The sequence below is a fragment of the Camelina sativa genome, chromosome 15 (assembly GCF_030686135.1).
Source record: "Camelina sativa cultivar CO46 ecotype springtype chromosome 15, ASM3068613v1".
In the NCBI taxonomy this organism is placed as follows: Eukaryota; Viridiplantae; Streptophyta; class Magnoliopsida; order Brassicales; family Brassicaceae; genus Camelina; species Camelina sativa.
The window spans coordinates 24749352-24765702 of NC_141894.1; the positions used below are offsets into that span (position 1 = coordinate 24749352).

Sequence of the window (16351 nt, forward strand, 5' to 3'; positions counted from 1 at the left end):
CTTCGTCTTTTACTAAACAGCTACGCCGCGAGATACTTTTTGTAATTATTTATAGATATATTAAACTATTGAAAAAATAAATTTTTAAGAATTGGATTAACTGTAAAAACTATGGTACAATGATATGATAGAAAAATATATTAATAAACTAAAAGTAGAGAAATCTAAAATTTAAGATAGTTTATAAATATTTACATTTAAATCGAGTAAACTTAAATACTTAATTGTATAAATAGCCTAACTAACTTTAATGTATGTTCTCTTTTATTTTCTTTAATTTTTATGGGAGATATGTATTAGTGTAGTTTGAATTTGTGGTGTACTTTTTGTAATCTATACATATTTAATCATATAATTGTTATATAGTGTTTTCTTTTATTGTTAGAAAAGTTATTATTTGTAGATATATATAGCTTGTGAAAGCGTCGGCCTCCTGAACAAGAGACACTCTCCTAATCTCATCCTTGTTGTCTCTCTTCACCTCATGTCACACCATGTTGACTCACATATACTTTAACTCTTACTCCGCTCAAAGTCACCAATTCTTGAAAACAAAGCTATTCTTCTCAACTCAAAGTCGTGTTAGTTAACTCCAATCATGTATTTCTAGGAATCGGTCAATTTGATTTCCATATTGATTTTATTGATTTGACAGCTGCATGCTTAGGCATTTCTTTGGATCTATAGATGTTATTTTCTATTGACTTGTCTTGTTCTTTTAGTGGATTTATCTAGATAATTGACATGGTTTATTGACCATGTTCTTGGCTTCTCTATTTAGCTTTTGTAGACAAATTGAAATCATAGTTTTTTCTTTGTAGGGAAATTGTTGAGATTAAGAGGTTTTAGCAATCTAAAACCAATTCGGTGCAGATGGATCATGAGAGAACTTCCATACCATGGCTTCTGCTCATATCAAGTAGACTTTCGTCTCATAGGTTCTATCTTTTTCTCATTCGTGTTGCCAGTTAAACTAAGCTAGCTAGTTTAGTCATATTATATAAATTTTTATATTTTTTTTGAACAAACGATATATAATATTTTCTAAAACACAATTGTTCACCTAATCACCTTCAAAAATTGTTATGAAGAGTTCTCACATTCTTCCTAGCTAACTCAACCCTTTGCTTATCCACTAATGTTGATGTTAATGAATTCTGCTTAATCTGTGCCAAACTCTTCTGTGTACCAAATAAGGTTCCTTCGATTGGTTTAGCATTCTTAAACTACAATTAATAAATAAAATTTTCAAAAACTTAATTCCAGATTAAGCAAAATTAAACAAAAGAAACTCTGCCCTGAATATAAGCTCAGAAGCCATGGGCGTTCGGATTTTGGGTTTGGATTGGATTGGATTTTTTGGATTGGGATATATAGAATCCATTTAGAATCCGACTGTTTTTCGGATTGGATCGGTTCAGATTCGTTTAGATTCGGATCGTTTTCAATTTTTTAAAAAAATTCAAACTTAAACCGAATGCATTATATATATCATTTGGAGAGTAAAATCAAAAAGTCGAGACAGCTTAGTTGGCTAGAACTTGTCCTTTTATCTTCAAGGTGAAAGGTTCGATTCCATTAATGGTTAATGGGCTTCTAACAAGGCCCGAAAATAATTTCAATTCATAAACCCAAATGCATAGAAATTTAATATATATTCGGTTTAGCGGATAACCGATTGGATTTCGGTTCGGATAGGTTTAAAACTGAAATTCGATTTCCAATCTATACAGAAACCGATCGGTTTTAACAGATAAACCGAAACCGATTTGGATAGGTTTATTCAGATCGGTTTGTTCGGTTTCGGATTAAATGCCTAGGGCTAGCTCACATATTCAATTCGATATCAAACTGTAGTTCAATTAATAAAATAATTCAGTAATATATCTAAAGCAAACACCTTTGAGCTAAATCCTATAGTTCCATACCAATTGGACAATGTTCACAAGCCAGAACTTGTGTACATTGTAAAGTTGTCGACTTTATTCATAATCATCAATCACCTAACAAAGAAATACTCCCAAAGCATCAAATTTCCCTTCTACCCTCGAATCAGCAAATACCGAATTGGTAACAAGATTCAGTCAAGAAAAATCAAAACTTCTCTTCTACCCAAAACCTCGAACACAAAGGTAAATCAGAAAAACAAAACTCATAAAACAGTCATTAGATTCAGGATGGCCATGTGTTTTATTTTCCACATGATTTACAATCTTGGTTTTTGCTTAACTCGGTGGAATTCGAATCGGAAAAAATAGAATGAAGCCGCGACTAAAAAGAGGAGTTCTTATTTAGGTTTATTACGGGTCCAATTAATGACCAGTTTTTAGACAAGGAATGAAACTGAATGTGTTGTTCCTCATTTTTGTTACCATTTAGAAGTAATTTATTTTTTAAGTTTTAATATATGTATGGTCCCCACACTATTCCTACTGATTCTTTTTTTTTTCTTAAGAATCGTAGAAGAAAATTGTTCCTCTTCAAATTTGATAAATTTTCCTACTCATTCCTGTTTTATTATTATTTTTTTCCTGATCATTCTTTTTTATTCCTATTCCTCTTCATTCTTTTTGTTCCCAGCATAGCCTATGTCTTTTTCTTGTAACTAACTATTTGAGAAGATACAAACTTGAAAAATATATGTTAATATTGAGTTTTTTTTAATTGTGTTGTGGGCTTGGTTGGACACGCATGTTTTTATTTAAAAAATATGTGAGAGACATAGTACATGTGGAGCATAATTCAATTTTTCTTTCAACCAAACATTAATAATTAAAAGAGAACTCCAAGATTGGTTGTCCAAGCGTAATTCAATTTTTATTGGCCGTATATGCTGAGTTGTATTAATATTTATATTTTGATGGGTTAACTGTTTAAATTGATGTGTCAACACCAACTTGAATGTTAAAGCTGATGTGTCCTCACAGAAAGTGTAGATAGAATCAAGTGTATTTCTCCAACCATCCTTCCTTTATCTGGATTCGTTATAGCTCGCTCCCTTTTTTCAAGATCCTTCATAACCTTAAACGTACCCTAAAGGATTTTTCATATGAAACGTTTTTGGATTTGTTCTTTTGATCGAATTCTTCTTCACTTCAACTTCAATCATCAATTTGAGAAGGATTGACATAGCGGCTACGGCCACGATCAGGAGGAGGGAGAAAAAGTGACGTGTAAAGGAGATTGATTTTTATTGGAACATAATGCTTAATTGTATTAATTGTTATAATTTGATTAGAGTAAGTTTTTAATGATGTGTCATGCTGAGAAGAGTTTAAAAATCCTAGGTGTCAACATCAGGTGAGAAACATTCTAGTTTTATTATATTGATACCATGTGCTCTCCACGCTAAGTGTGGCATACGCCTATTTTTGGAGGGTTCTGCCTTTTGATAGACCCAACAATTTAAGTAGTCTGAATTTTTTTTAGTCACTCCAAAATGAGAAATATCTCTATGATGTGTCTGCATTTTATAGGGTTTAACTATAGTTTTTAGGTTTGTTATGAGTCTTTTATTGAGTCAAAGTGTGCTTTTAGAGTGTTTTTAGTCTTTTGTGAGTCTGTATAGGTTCTAGGCTACTTTGGAAGGAAACTGAGTGTTTTGGGGATGAAAAAAAGCATCTGAAGTCAATTTAGTGAAGACTGGTTGGACTAGCAAGCAGATGGAGCAAACAGAGAAAAGCGTGCAGGATCGGCTGATCCGCATTTGGGATCGACCAGTCCCGTACCCAAAGCAAGTTTTCCTTTTTTGTTTCAACCCGACTTTTAGGGTTTTATTTTGATATTTAAGATTTAAGTTAGAGGCTCGGCCTCCAAAGACATAAGTTTTATTCTACGCAGCCTTTGAGCACTTGTAATCTTTGGGAGAAGATCTCTTATCCTTTCGAACCCTTTGGAGAAGAATTCTGAACCATTTTATTTCTCTTTGCAATTCAAACATGTTTTCTTCATATTTGATTTGTGATTGCTGTGTTTTGATGTCTGAGTAGTCTCTCTGTTGGGTTTTGGGTTTCAAAAAGGGGTTTCATGATTCTCTGAACTTAGGTTGCTAGATTTGGGATTAATCTATTGTGTTCTTCATCTATTTGTATTCTTATTGCTTAAACTAGATTAGCTACCTAGTTTATGATCATAGGTTTAATTCATCTAGGCATCAAAAGTGTTGTTGAATTGCTTGAAAAGAACTTAGGTGAGCAAGGTGATCCTTAGCCAACAAAGGTTGAAGTTAAGGCACCTTGTGAACATAATCAAACTTGAACTTACTGCTTGCTAGGATTGTTAGATTCAAACGACGGTTCAGAGTTTATTCAATTCCTTGCTTAGATAACTAATGCTGCGACAGTAGGTTAGCTTTACATTCAGGATTTGAGTTCAAGAACGGTATTTAATGCTATCCCAATCCATCATCTAATTTCGTGATCATTTCCCCTAACTGATTCCCTACACCCAATATCTTCCTTTGAATTCGAAACTCTTATTTATTTTCTGTTTTATTCGGTTACTTGAAATACAATCTTTCTCATTGCCTTAGCTTTATTTGATCTATATAATTTCATAGGGCATCGCTTGGTCTTTGTGGATTCGACTCTAAAGTGCTACGACGACACCACTAGATCGTGGTTGAGTGTGCTTTGGGTTATTAATTGACCTTGGATCAATTTGGCGCCGTTGCCGGGGACCAAACGTTGCCTTTGAAATTTTAGAATTGAATTTAGTCTAAGGTTTATTTATTTTTTATTTACTAATTAGTTATTGTGTTCTTTCTCTTGTGTTTCAGGTGCATGCAAACAAGAAGCCACAAGCCTACTGATTTGCGTAATCTGCGAAACGAAGAGTTAGCCCTACTCGAACGAGAAAACAGGAAAGCGAAAGCTAAAGCTGACAAGATGGAGGATGGACAGAATCCAGATGGTCATCAGCCTAACCCTCAAGAGGTCATTATTCCGCCTCCTCCTCCTGCACCACAAGAGCATAATGCAGCTGAGCTGAATCCACCAGCAAGACGAACTACTTTGAGGAACAAAGATTCTCACAACAGGCTATTTGCGAATCGGTCTGCGATTCAACCTCCTGCTCCTGCGAGACAAGATTATGAGATTAAACACAGTATCATCAATTTGGTTTAGAATCATGTGTTTAATGGATTAGCCTCAGAGAGCCCTCTGGACCATATTGAAGCTTTTGAGAGATTGGCTAGTACAACAAGGTCTAATGGAGTTCCATATGATTACCTCATGTTGAATTTGTTCCAATTCTCTTTAGGAGATAAGGCTTTGAGATGGCTAAATCTCTTGGACCGAGGATCACTTACCACTTGGAAGCAGTGTAGAGCAGTGTTTTTAAACCACTTCTACACTAAATCACGATCATCTATGTTAAGGAGAAAGATCACTACCTTCTCACAAAGTGGTATAGAGTCTTTTTGTGAAGCATGGGAGAGATTCAAGGAGTATATGAGGGATTGTCCTCATCATGGCTTTTCACAAGAGAATCTTATGAACATCTTCTATGGAGGAATTGACCAGAAGTACCAGATGGCACTCGATACTGCCAGCAGAGGAGATTTTTCTACTAACACTGCCGCTGAAGCAAACCTCTTGATCGAAAACCTTGCAGCGAGTAACAGCAATCATAGCCATGAGTATGATCGTTCTGTGCGTGTTGTTAGCTCCGTGAATTTAGATGTTATTAAGAGTCCAAGGTAGACCTTCTTTTGAAGAGGGATCAGCAAGCTGTCAACATGTGCGACGGGCAGACGGGTGCATATCAGCAAGTTGGAGTAAATTCAGGTTTTGAGGGGACAGAGGAGCTGAACTATGTAGGAGGACAAGGGAACTATCAGAATCATGGGTTTAATCAGAATTATAGAAATCATCCTCATCTCTCCTACAGAAGCACCAACGTTGAGAATCCTCAAGATCAAGTGTATCCTCCACATAATCAATAAGGTAACTTCTCGCAAGGATTTCAGAACAAAGGTGCTGGATTTAGTAGCTCAAATGTCCAAGGATACCAAGCCCCATCTACAACTCCACAAGATAACAAACTCGAATTGATGATGCAAGCACTGTTGGAGTGCCATAATAAAAGTTCTGCTGAGATTAATGTCAAGATTGATAGCATGTACAGTGATTTGAATGGGAAATTTGAGAGGTTGAGTTCACGTGTTGATTCCATTGATAAGAGAGTCTCTGCTATTTCTTCTAGCTCTAAGAACAAAGGGTCATGCAATGCTATAACACTCCATGGTGGGATCGAAGATGGGCTGAGTTGTGCTGTGATCAACTCATGTTTGGCTTCCACAGAGACGGGATCGATCAATCCTGAGACTAGACCAGCCGGTCCCATCCATTCTGATAATTCGAGTTTGATCCCCAGAGAAGTTGGATCGACCGATCCTCCTTATAGATCGATCGATCCCATCATTGGCGCAGAACTAGTTTCAAAAAGTTCCAGATCGACCGCTCCACGTCCAGACCAGTCGGTCCCTGTTGCAGGTATGGGAAAACCTAGCTCAGTTGTTCCTGATGCAGATTCCAAGGAATCACTTCTTGTGGAACCGAAGCCCTATAGGCCAAAAATTCCTTTTCCAAGAAGACATGTGAAGAAACCTCTGGATGAAAAGAAGTATGGCCAGTACAAAGAAGCTATAAGTGAGTTTATCGCTGACATTCCCTTTACAGAGGCAGTAAAGCATATCTCTTTGTTTAAGAAGGTTTACAATGATGTTGTGGTTGAAGAAAAGGATTTGGTGGAGGTTAAGGCGTTTTTGGCTCGAGAAAAGAGCATTCATGCTCCAGTTTTGAAAAGACTACCAACGTTAGAGGATCCAGGAAAATTTGTTGTTCCATGCTCCATCTTAGGAGTGAACTTTGAGGATTCCCTTTGTGACACTGGATCTAGTGTGAACATACTGTCTAAGGCTGTTGCAGAGAGATTGGGGATTGATGATATGATGGCTTCTAAGGTCTCTCTTAAGTTTGCAAATGCTGTCACCACGACTCCACAAGGCTTCATTAACAATTTAGATGTTCGAGTTGGGAATTGCTTGGTTGCTACAGATTTTCATGTTGTGGAAATGAGCAGGGGTTCTGTTATGCCTTTGATTCTTGGGAGACCTTTCTTAGCAACAGTGGGAGCAGTTGTTGACTTGCCTAATAAGAGGATCACTTTCTCTAACATTGATGATAAAGTATTCTACAATGCAATCACTGCAAATAAAGCTATACAATATGGCTTTTGTCTAGTTGTAGAACATGAGAAGGAGGTGGATGTCATGATAATGGGAGAGAGTGCTGATAAGAATGAGGTCAACGAAGTCCTGGATGGAGACACTCAATCTTCTGAGAAGAGTTCTAAGAAGGTTAAGAAGAGAGACAAGCCGAAGATAGAGAGAGTAATACCAGCTCTTCACATAACCTTGGTACCCCAGAAATATGTTAGAGACACCATTGAGTACAAGGTGAAGTGTAAAGGAATATCTCGGCCTTTCTCTAAAGTTAAAGTCATCCTCACTCCAGAGTTTAAAGAGAAAGGCCAAGAAGCAGTGGATGGTATGTTGAAAAAGGTTCTGGAACTTAAGATGACGAATTGGAGAGCTTGTTCTGATATGAGTTCTCATCCTCCCATCACTTGACACCTGAAACCATGGTCAAGCTATAGACCTTAAACAAGCGCTTATGGGAGGCAACCCATGGGGTTTGTGCTGGCTTACCCTTTTCTTTTTATTTGTCTAAGGATTTTAATTTTGTTTTTAAGATTTATTACGGTGAAATCACGTCCGGTGTTAAGTGTTTTCAGGAACAGGTTCCAAACGCAGAAGATGCAAAATTTTTTGTTCCAGGAGCTTCGGATCGATCGATCCTCCTTACAGATCGATCGATCCCGTTGGTTTGCTGCGGGTATCTCCAAGTTCAAAAATGTTGCAGATAGGTAGATCCCAACCTGAGACCGATCGGTCCACACCCTTGCCAACACCACTCCAACACTAGATGCGAGATCACCGGTTTAGTTTCTTTTCCTTTATTTTTCTTTTTCATTTTTCTTATTTTCTTTGTGGGATTCGTTCTTTTCTTAGTTTTGCTTTCACACCGAGACGGTGTGAAGTAAGTCTGGGGGAGGGATGTCTCCAAGTTACTAATGTCATTTTCTTTGGTTGTTTCCTTTGATTTCTCTTTTATTTTGAGTCATTTTATCGAGTCTAAAAAAATAAAAATAAAAACAAAAACAAAAAAATTGGGAAGCTATGATCATTTCTAGGAATATTTTGCTTTGAACTAACACTTTTATGATTACTTTTGTACCTCTGATTTGGAATGAAGCTTGGAATGAACATGAGCAGTCTCAACACGCCCCAAAAGACACTCGCCAAGGAGAACACTAAGTTGAACCAGAAGTTGTCTCTAGCTTTGACAAGACTTAACCGGATTTAATTTCTTACCTTGGGGCTTGGTATACATCGGACAAGACTCCTCCCTTCAAGCCTCACAAGACATGCATCTCCTCACAAAGTATGCTTCCCCTCTCTCTTCCCTTCAGTACTCAGTAAAAAAAAAAAAGAAGAAAAGAGAAAAAGTTAAAGAAGAAGAGGATATAGGTAATAAAAGAAGTGAACCGAGGGTTGTGCGTAAACCCGTGTATCTTTCGGAACTCATGGAAACCTGTCCACAAAAAGGAGCAAAGGATTGATAAAAAAATACAATGATACCCTAGAAAATTAGGGAGAAATCAATCATTTGGAAGTGAGAAAAGAGCAGAGGAAAGGAAGCATATGAAGGAGGTCTTGGGCATTAAAAGGTTGAAGGAGTCAAATTAAGTTCAATGATCGATACTCCCATGGTAAGACCGCACCCTTTTACTAATCTGCTGTAGAGAGACAACGATGGGGAGACCAAAGGTTCTCTGAGGCTGTGGAGGTCAGAGTAGGGAGTGTTGATCCTAATCATGGGCAGAGTACAAAAAGTAGTTCTCGATTTGATGTGATGAAGAGTGCAAAGAAGAGGTTCCCAAGAATATGTGAGTTTCCACTTTCAAACCTTTTCTCTGATCCTGAGTTTTTGTCTGTTCTTGCTTGAGGACAAGCAAAGATTCAAGTCTGGGGGAATTGATGTGTCTGCATTTTATAGGGTTTTAACTATAGTTTTTAGGTTTGTTATGAGTCTTTTATTGAGTCAAAGTGTGCTTTTAGAGTCTTTTTTGTCTTTTGTGAGTCTGTACATGTTCTAGGCTACTTTGGAAGGAAACTGAGTGTTTTGGGGATGAAAACAAGCATCTGAAGTCAATTTGGTGAAGACTGGTCGGACTAGCAAGCAGATGGAGCAAACAGAGAAAAGCGTCCAGGATCGGCTGATGCGCATTTGGGATCGACTAGTCCCGTACCTGAAGCAAGTTTTCCTTTATTGTTTCAACCCGACTTTTAGGGTTTTATTTTGATATTTAAGTTAGAGGCTTGGCCTCCAGAGACATAAGTTTTATTCTACGCAGCCTTTGGGCACTTGTAATCTTTGGGAGAAGATCTCTTATCCTTTCGAACCCTTTGGAGAAAACTTCTGAACCCTTTTATTTCTCTTTGCAATTCAAACATGTTTTCTTCATATTTGATTTGTGATTGCTGTTGTTCGATGTCTGAGTAGTCTCTCTGTTGGGTTTCGGGTTTCAAAAAGGGGTTTCATGATTCTCTGAACTTAGGTTGCTAGATTTGGGATTGATCTATTGTGTTCTTCATCTATTGTTGTTCTTATCGCTTAAACTAGATTAGCTACCTAGTTTATGATCATAGGTTTAATTCATCTAGGCATCAAAGTGTTGTTGAATTGCTTGAAAAGAACTTAGGTGAGCAAGGTGATCCTTAGCCAACAAAGGTTGAAGTTAAGGCACCTTGTGAACATAACCAAACTTGAACTTACTGCTTGCTAGGATTGTTAGATTCAAACGACGGTTTAGAGTTTATTCAATTCGTTGCTTAGATAACTAATGCTGCGACAGTGGGTTAGCTTTACATTCAGGATTTGAGTTCAAGAACGGTATTTAATGCTATCCCAATCTATCATCTAATTTCGTGATCATTTCCCCTAACTGATTCCCCACACCCAATATCTTCCTTTGAATTCGAAACTCTTATTTATTTTCTGTTTTATTCGGTTACTTGAAATACAATCTTTCTCATTGCCTTAGCTTTATTTGATCTATATAATTTCATAGTGCATCGCTTGGTCTCTGTGGATTCGACCCTAAAGTGCTACGGCAACACCACTAAATCTTGGTTGAGTGTGCTTTGGGTTATTAATTGACGATTGGTTTATTGGAACATAATGCTTAGTTGTATTAATTGTTATAATTTGATTAGTGTAAGTTTTTAATGATGTGTCATGCTGAGAAGAGTTTAAAAATCCTAGGTGTCAACACCAGGTGAGAAACATTCTAGTTTTATTATATTGATACCATGTGCTCTCCACGCTAAGTGTGGCATACGCCTATTTTTGGAGGGTTATACCTTTTGATAGACCCAACAAGTTAAGTAGTCTGAATTTTTTTAGTCACTCCAAAATGAGAAATATCTCTACTGAATTGCATGTTTAAAGTACACTCATGATCAGGGCCGGCTCAAACATCTGTTACACCCAGTGTAAAACTGGAAAAGCAACTTTGAGTTGCAAAAAAAAAAATGTAACAATATTTTTAAGTTTGGATTAAAGTAGAAATGATTTTATTAGTTCAATTCAGATTTATTAAATAATTAGAGTATAAATAAAAAAACAAAATAATTGAATTTGGACTGGACATGGTGCAAAAGCACTTGTTGCACTGGGTCAGCGCCGGGTCTGCTCATGATGGTGCACGAACTAAGTAGTGATACAACTTACAAGTACCAAGCTCCATGCCATATCCATTTGCCCAACGACGAGTAACGAAGGTTGTGCTGAATTTGATTCTTTTAGAGCATTCCCACCCCACATAATGTGGGGATGAGTGTAAAAAAATAATAATACTAATAAATAAAAAGAAGGAGAAAGAAGATTAAATCTTCAGATAAAATATCTCTGCAACGACATTTAGAGACTCGGGTGAGAAAAAAACTTCCAGCTGTCTTATTCTTATTGGTGGTAGACAATATATTTAATTAAATAATAAATTAATATATATATTTTTTTAAAAAGCTTTGAGACCTTCAAAACAAAGATGACCGATAATAATGCTCTTAGTCCTTTGTGATTACTCTATTCACAAACCTAGTAAGCTTTGGTTCTTGGACAATTACCTCTAGTTATACATTCCCTTATATCTATCTATATCCAAACTCCAATCATTCAAAGGGTCATATCATTAGCTTCGTTCAAAGGGTCGTCATTAGCTTCGACTAATGAGTTTTATCTCAATCTCTAAACCGCTCCATTAGCTCTCAATATTCAGAACCTAGCAGCAATCCTAAGCTTTTTCCAAACCAGTCATATGAATGCTTTGCGACGTAGTCATATATTGAGTCTCTTAGAGGACTTGGAACTACGGAGAAAGCTGTCAATACGAAATAAGGCAGAGGTAAGTATGATACCACTCAAAATGCAGCTGCAGAGTCAAAGAGGTCAAATCCGTGCTTTGGTTACAGAGCTATAGATTTTAACAACATGTTAACAACAGAATCAACTAATAGACTAACTATAGCTGAATCCATCTACCATAATGAACCAGTTGGGCGTACTTAAACAAATTGGAGTTATTCTTTCAGTAACTTAGAGAGACATACTTCTAAGTGCACATGTTTTTTTACCAAACTCGTAATGCTTAATGGTAAAACCAGAGACATTCAATAGTGGGAACTCATGGGTATTGTGCACCAAAGAATGCTAGCAGCGGGAAGTTGACACGGAAATCTGATATCTATAGCTTTGGAGTCGTGTTGTTGGAGCTTATCCCTGGACGCAAAGTCGCAAAGTCGCTATCTTGTGCATTGGGTAAGTCTTTATTATGACCATTTAACAGTTTTGCTCCTTATAGACTAATTATGATCTTTTATATCGTTATTTGCTAATTCATTGGGACTAAACCAGATGATATTATAACTTATGAAACAGTATGTTTTTTTTTCTTACGAAAGAGAATTAACAAGTTCTTCCTCTAATCATAACAAACTCAATAGAGAAGATGCCTCTGATCGTAACAAACTCAATAGAGAAGATGGAGAAGAAGAAGATAATACAAACTTGTTTATTTCTCATTAAGTGTTAATGTACAGTGTATCTCTGTTTATATACTACATTATTAGTGTAAGCTAACATAAGCCACACTAAAGTTAATTATAACAATAATGTGCTAACATGCACTGTGAGAATAGTACGTGTGATACCCCCTCAAGCCTAATTGTCTGCACCGATAGAAGGACTGTGAAGGCTTGACATCGACATACGACCAAGTAGAGAATGGAATGGACCTGCGTGTAGTGGTTTGGTCAGTATATCGGCTAATTGGTTCTCACTAGAGACATGTATAGGCTTGAGAGTACCGAGCTTCAACTGGTCACGCACATTATGACAGTCTATCTCCACATGCTTGGTACGCTCATGAAATACTGGGTTAGTGGCAATATGAACCGCCGCCTTGTTATCGCAAAAGAGTTTGGCAGTGTGAATAACTGGGACACGAAAATCAGCCAAGAGATGTTGTAGCCAAAGAATCTCTTGTGTAGCATCTGCCATACTGCGATATGCAGCCTCAGTGCTGTTGCGACTAGCCACCTTTTGCTTCCTGGACATCCAACAGATCAAGGAGCTCCCTAGGAACACACAATAACCAGTAGTAGACCTCCTTATATCAAGACAAGATCCCCAATCGCCATCAGCAAATGCATTTATGTATGTTTCAGATGTCACCGAGTAAAAGAGACCAAGACTAGGATTCCCTTTAAGATACTTCTAGATCCTGTGAGCCGCTTGGAGATGAACATCAGTCGGAGAGCTCAGAAACTGACTCAACTTGTGAACCGCAAAAGTGATATCCGGCCGTGTTGTAGTCAAGTAAAGTAATCTCCCAGTCAGCTCCCTGTAAGGTGTTGCAGACTCCAAAGGTGTACCGGTGTATTTAGTAAGACTGACATAAGGATCCATAGGGACAGTACTAGGCTTACAAGCTAGTAAACCTGTGTCAGTCAACAAGTGTAAGGCATATTTCCGTTGACTAACAAAAATTCCCCGAGATGATCTAGCAATTTCTAATCCCAGGAAAAAATGTACATGACCCAAATCCTTAATCTTGAACGCATTCGCTAGAACAGCCTTCAGAGCATTCAGATCGTCATCATTATTGCTAGTAATAGCTATATCATCCACATATACCAGAACTGCTATGTACCTAGTCTTAGTTTGCTTCACAAACAGAGTTGTATCCGCATGAGATTGTATAAAACCAGCAGCTAAGAGTACCGAAGTGAAAAACCTATTCCATTGCCTAGAAGCCTGTTTAAGACCATAGATGGACTTGTGAAGGCGGCATACATGATTAGGTGGTAAGACTTCATTGGTACCTGGAGTATAGCCCTGTGGAAGACTCATATAGATCTCCTCATCGAGATCACTATGAAGAAATACGTTGGATACATCCATCTGAGTAAGCCGCCAACCCTCTGTAGCAGCCAGCTCTAACATCATCTTAACACTCGTCAGTTTGGCAATAGGAGAAAAAGTCTCATTGAAGTCTACACCTTCTTGCTGAGTAAACCCTTTAGCCACCAGACGAGCCTTGTAACGTTCTATTGAGCCATCTGAATGGTACTTGATGGTAAATACCCATTTACAGCCTACCACATTCTTCCCTGGTGGCAAACTTGTGACAATGAAAGTATTATTCAACTTCATAGAAAAAGCTCCTCATTCACAGCTCTTGTCCATTTCTCAAATGCCATAGCTTGCTTAAAAGTCTTAGGTTCTGTCTCCATCGAAAAAGATAGTAGATATGCAGGCAGAAGTAAAGTGATCATAGGAAAGATATGAAGAGATGGGATATGGAGTAGTATGATTTGGTGGTAAAGATGAAGAAATTTGTGCAAGTGCACAATGATACTGAGATAAGTAACTAGGAGCCTTAGTCTTGCGTTTCGGTTTATCAACAGGTAAAGAACTCACATTACTTTTAGATATCACAGATGTCTTGCGCTTATGATTAAAAGTAGATGGTAATGTTTCAGTAATGACAGGTGATAATGCAGAATTAGAATGATCAGAGAGAGGACTATCAATGTGCAAACTATCTATATGTGTATCAACATTATCAGATGGAGGATTATGATGAGTGACATATGTGGTGAAGATGAAGTAGCGGAAGTAGAGTGATGAGAAGAAGTATAAGTAGTAGAATCAGGAACAAACAAAGGATCAGATGCTGGAAAAGGAAGAACAGTATGAGAAAAGAAAGAAATCAGGTATAACAAACTTTGGGGTTTTAAAAGGAAAAATCGTTTCATGGAAAATGACATTGCGAGTGATAGATGTAACATTTGTATCTAGATTTAGGACTTTATAACCTTTGTAGCCAGATGGATAACCTAGAAAAACACAAGGTGAGGCTCTAGGACTGAACTTATCCATATCTTTTTGAAGAGTACTAGCATAACAAAGACAAACAAAGCTTTTAAGCAAAAAGTAATCAGGTTTCTTTTTTAACATGATCTCAAAAGGTGTCTTATTATCTAATAATGGGGAAGGTGTTCGATTTATTAAGAAAACAGCAGTCATGATACAATCACTCCAACAAGCTAGAGGTACAGTAGACTGAAAAAGTAAAGCTCTAGCAACATTAAGCAAGTGTTGATGCTTACACTCAACAACAGAATTCTGTTGAGGAGTATAAGCACAAGAGTAATAGTGAATCATACCATTTTCTTTTATTAAATCTATAAATACTAACTCAGGGGCATTATCACTTCTAATAGCTTTTAATTTTTCATTGTATTGAGTAGATATGTACTTTAAAAAAAAATGGAAAGATAGAAGAAACTTTACTTTTATTTTTCAGCATATAAACCCAAGTAACTCGACTACAATCAACAACAAGAGTAAGAAAATATTTGAAACCAACAGACTCCACTGAAAAAGGACCCAGATATCTATATGGACTAAGTCAAAAGGACTAGATGAGAGATGATTATGAAAAGGAAAAGACAGACGCTTCTGTTTTGCTAGTGGACAGACATGACAATGACTATCACTTGACACACTAAGCTTTGGAATAGAAGAATTACCAGATAAAACATGTAACTTGGCTGACGAAGGATGATCAAGGCGTTGATGCCAAATACTCCCATCAGCTGACAAGGATCCAACAAATGCATGAGACTCAGAGACTTGAAATCCAGAGACACCCAATTTGGAGAGGGACGAAGATCAAGGACATATAGACTCTGAATCAAATCACCCCTCCCAATCATCGAGTCCTAAAAAAGTTCCTGAAGAAAACAAAAAGCAGGATAGAAATGAGCAGAACAATTATTGTCACGAAGTAAAGTACTGACACTAATCAGATTAAAATGAAATGCAGGGACATGAAACACATTATATAATATCAAAGAATCAGACAAATGAATGATTCCAGTATGTGTAATGGGTAACTTCAAACCATTAGGCAATGCAACTGTAATATCATAAACTAAATAGACCTCTTTAAATTTTCATAGATCGCAACACACATGATCAGTGGCTCAACTGTCTATTATCCAAGCATCATTGGGCAATGCAGTTTGTAGAGAAGCAAGAGAAAGATGTTGGAAAGAGTAGAAACAGTACCAGCCGACGATTGACTAGCCATGACACCTGCAGCAAAAATTGAACTCGAAGACTGAGAATTTGGAGCTGCAGCCATTGGTTGTTGTACTGACATTATCTGATTGACCATATTAGAAGCAGGAGGATCAAGAGCTCGTGTGTGTACAACCAACTGACGAATAAAAGACTGAAGTTGGTCTTGTGAAAGTGGACTAAAATCCAAACTCATAGCATTCGTTGCAGGTGGAGGATAATAAGGCATTGACACAGATGACGGTACTTCAGTGAAGACATTAGCAATATTCGCCACACTCTTCTGCTGATCATAGGATTTATTCTGTGGTTGTGCACCAGGAGAATTCTGAAACTAGGATGACTGATTAAACTGGCCTCGAGGAGTGAAAGAGCCCTTGCCATTTGAGTTCTGCTTATACCCTGGTGGATAACCATGAAGACGAAAACACTTCTGGACCGTGTGTCCCAATTGACCACAATAAGTGCATAAAGGTTGGTTGTTCCTCGGCCTGTATATGTTATAAGCCGCCACAAACGCACTATGATCATATAGAGCATCATCAAGATTCCCAGTAGTCTGGAAAACTACA

The 16351-nt window shown here is 37.4% G+C and overlaps 1 long non-coding RNA gene and 1 other non-coding gene across 2 annotated transcripts; one reads left to right on the plus strand and one right to left on the minus strand.

Annotated features, from left to right (window-relative positions):
- The first annotated feature begins 439 nt into the window (after window positions 1-439).
- Window positions 440-1110, plus strand: LOC147927058 (uncharacterized). The gene is made up of 2 exons (XR_015582093.1): window positions 440-581; window positions 822-1110. It is a non-coding gene; the product is annotated as an uncharacterized LOC147927058 (long non-coding RNA).
- A 4262-nt stretch (window positions 1111-5372) lies between these two features.
- On the minus strand, window positions 5373-5479 carry LOC147927059 (small nucleolar RNA R71). Its single transcript, XR_015583175.1, has one exon. It is a non-coding gene; the product is annotated as a small nucleolar RNA R71 (small nucleolar RNA).
- Window positions 5480-16351: the final 10872 nt, after the last annotated feature.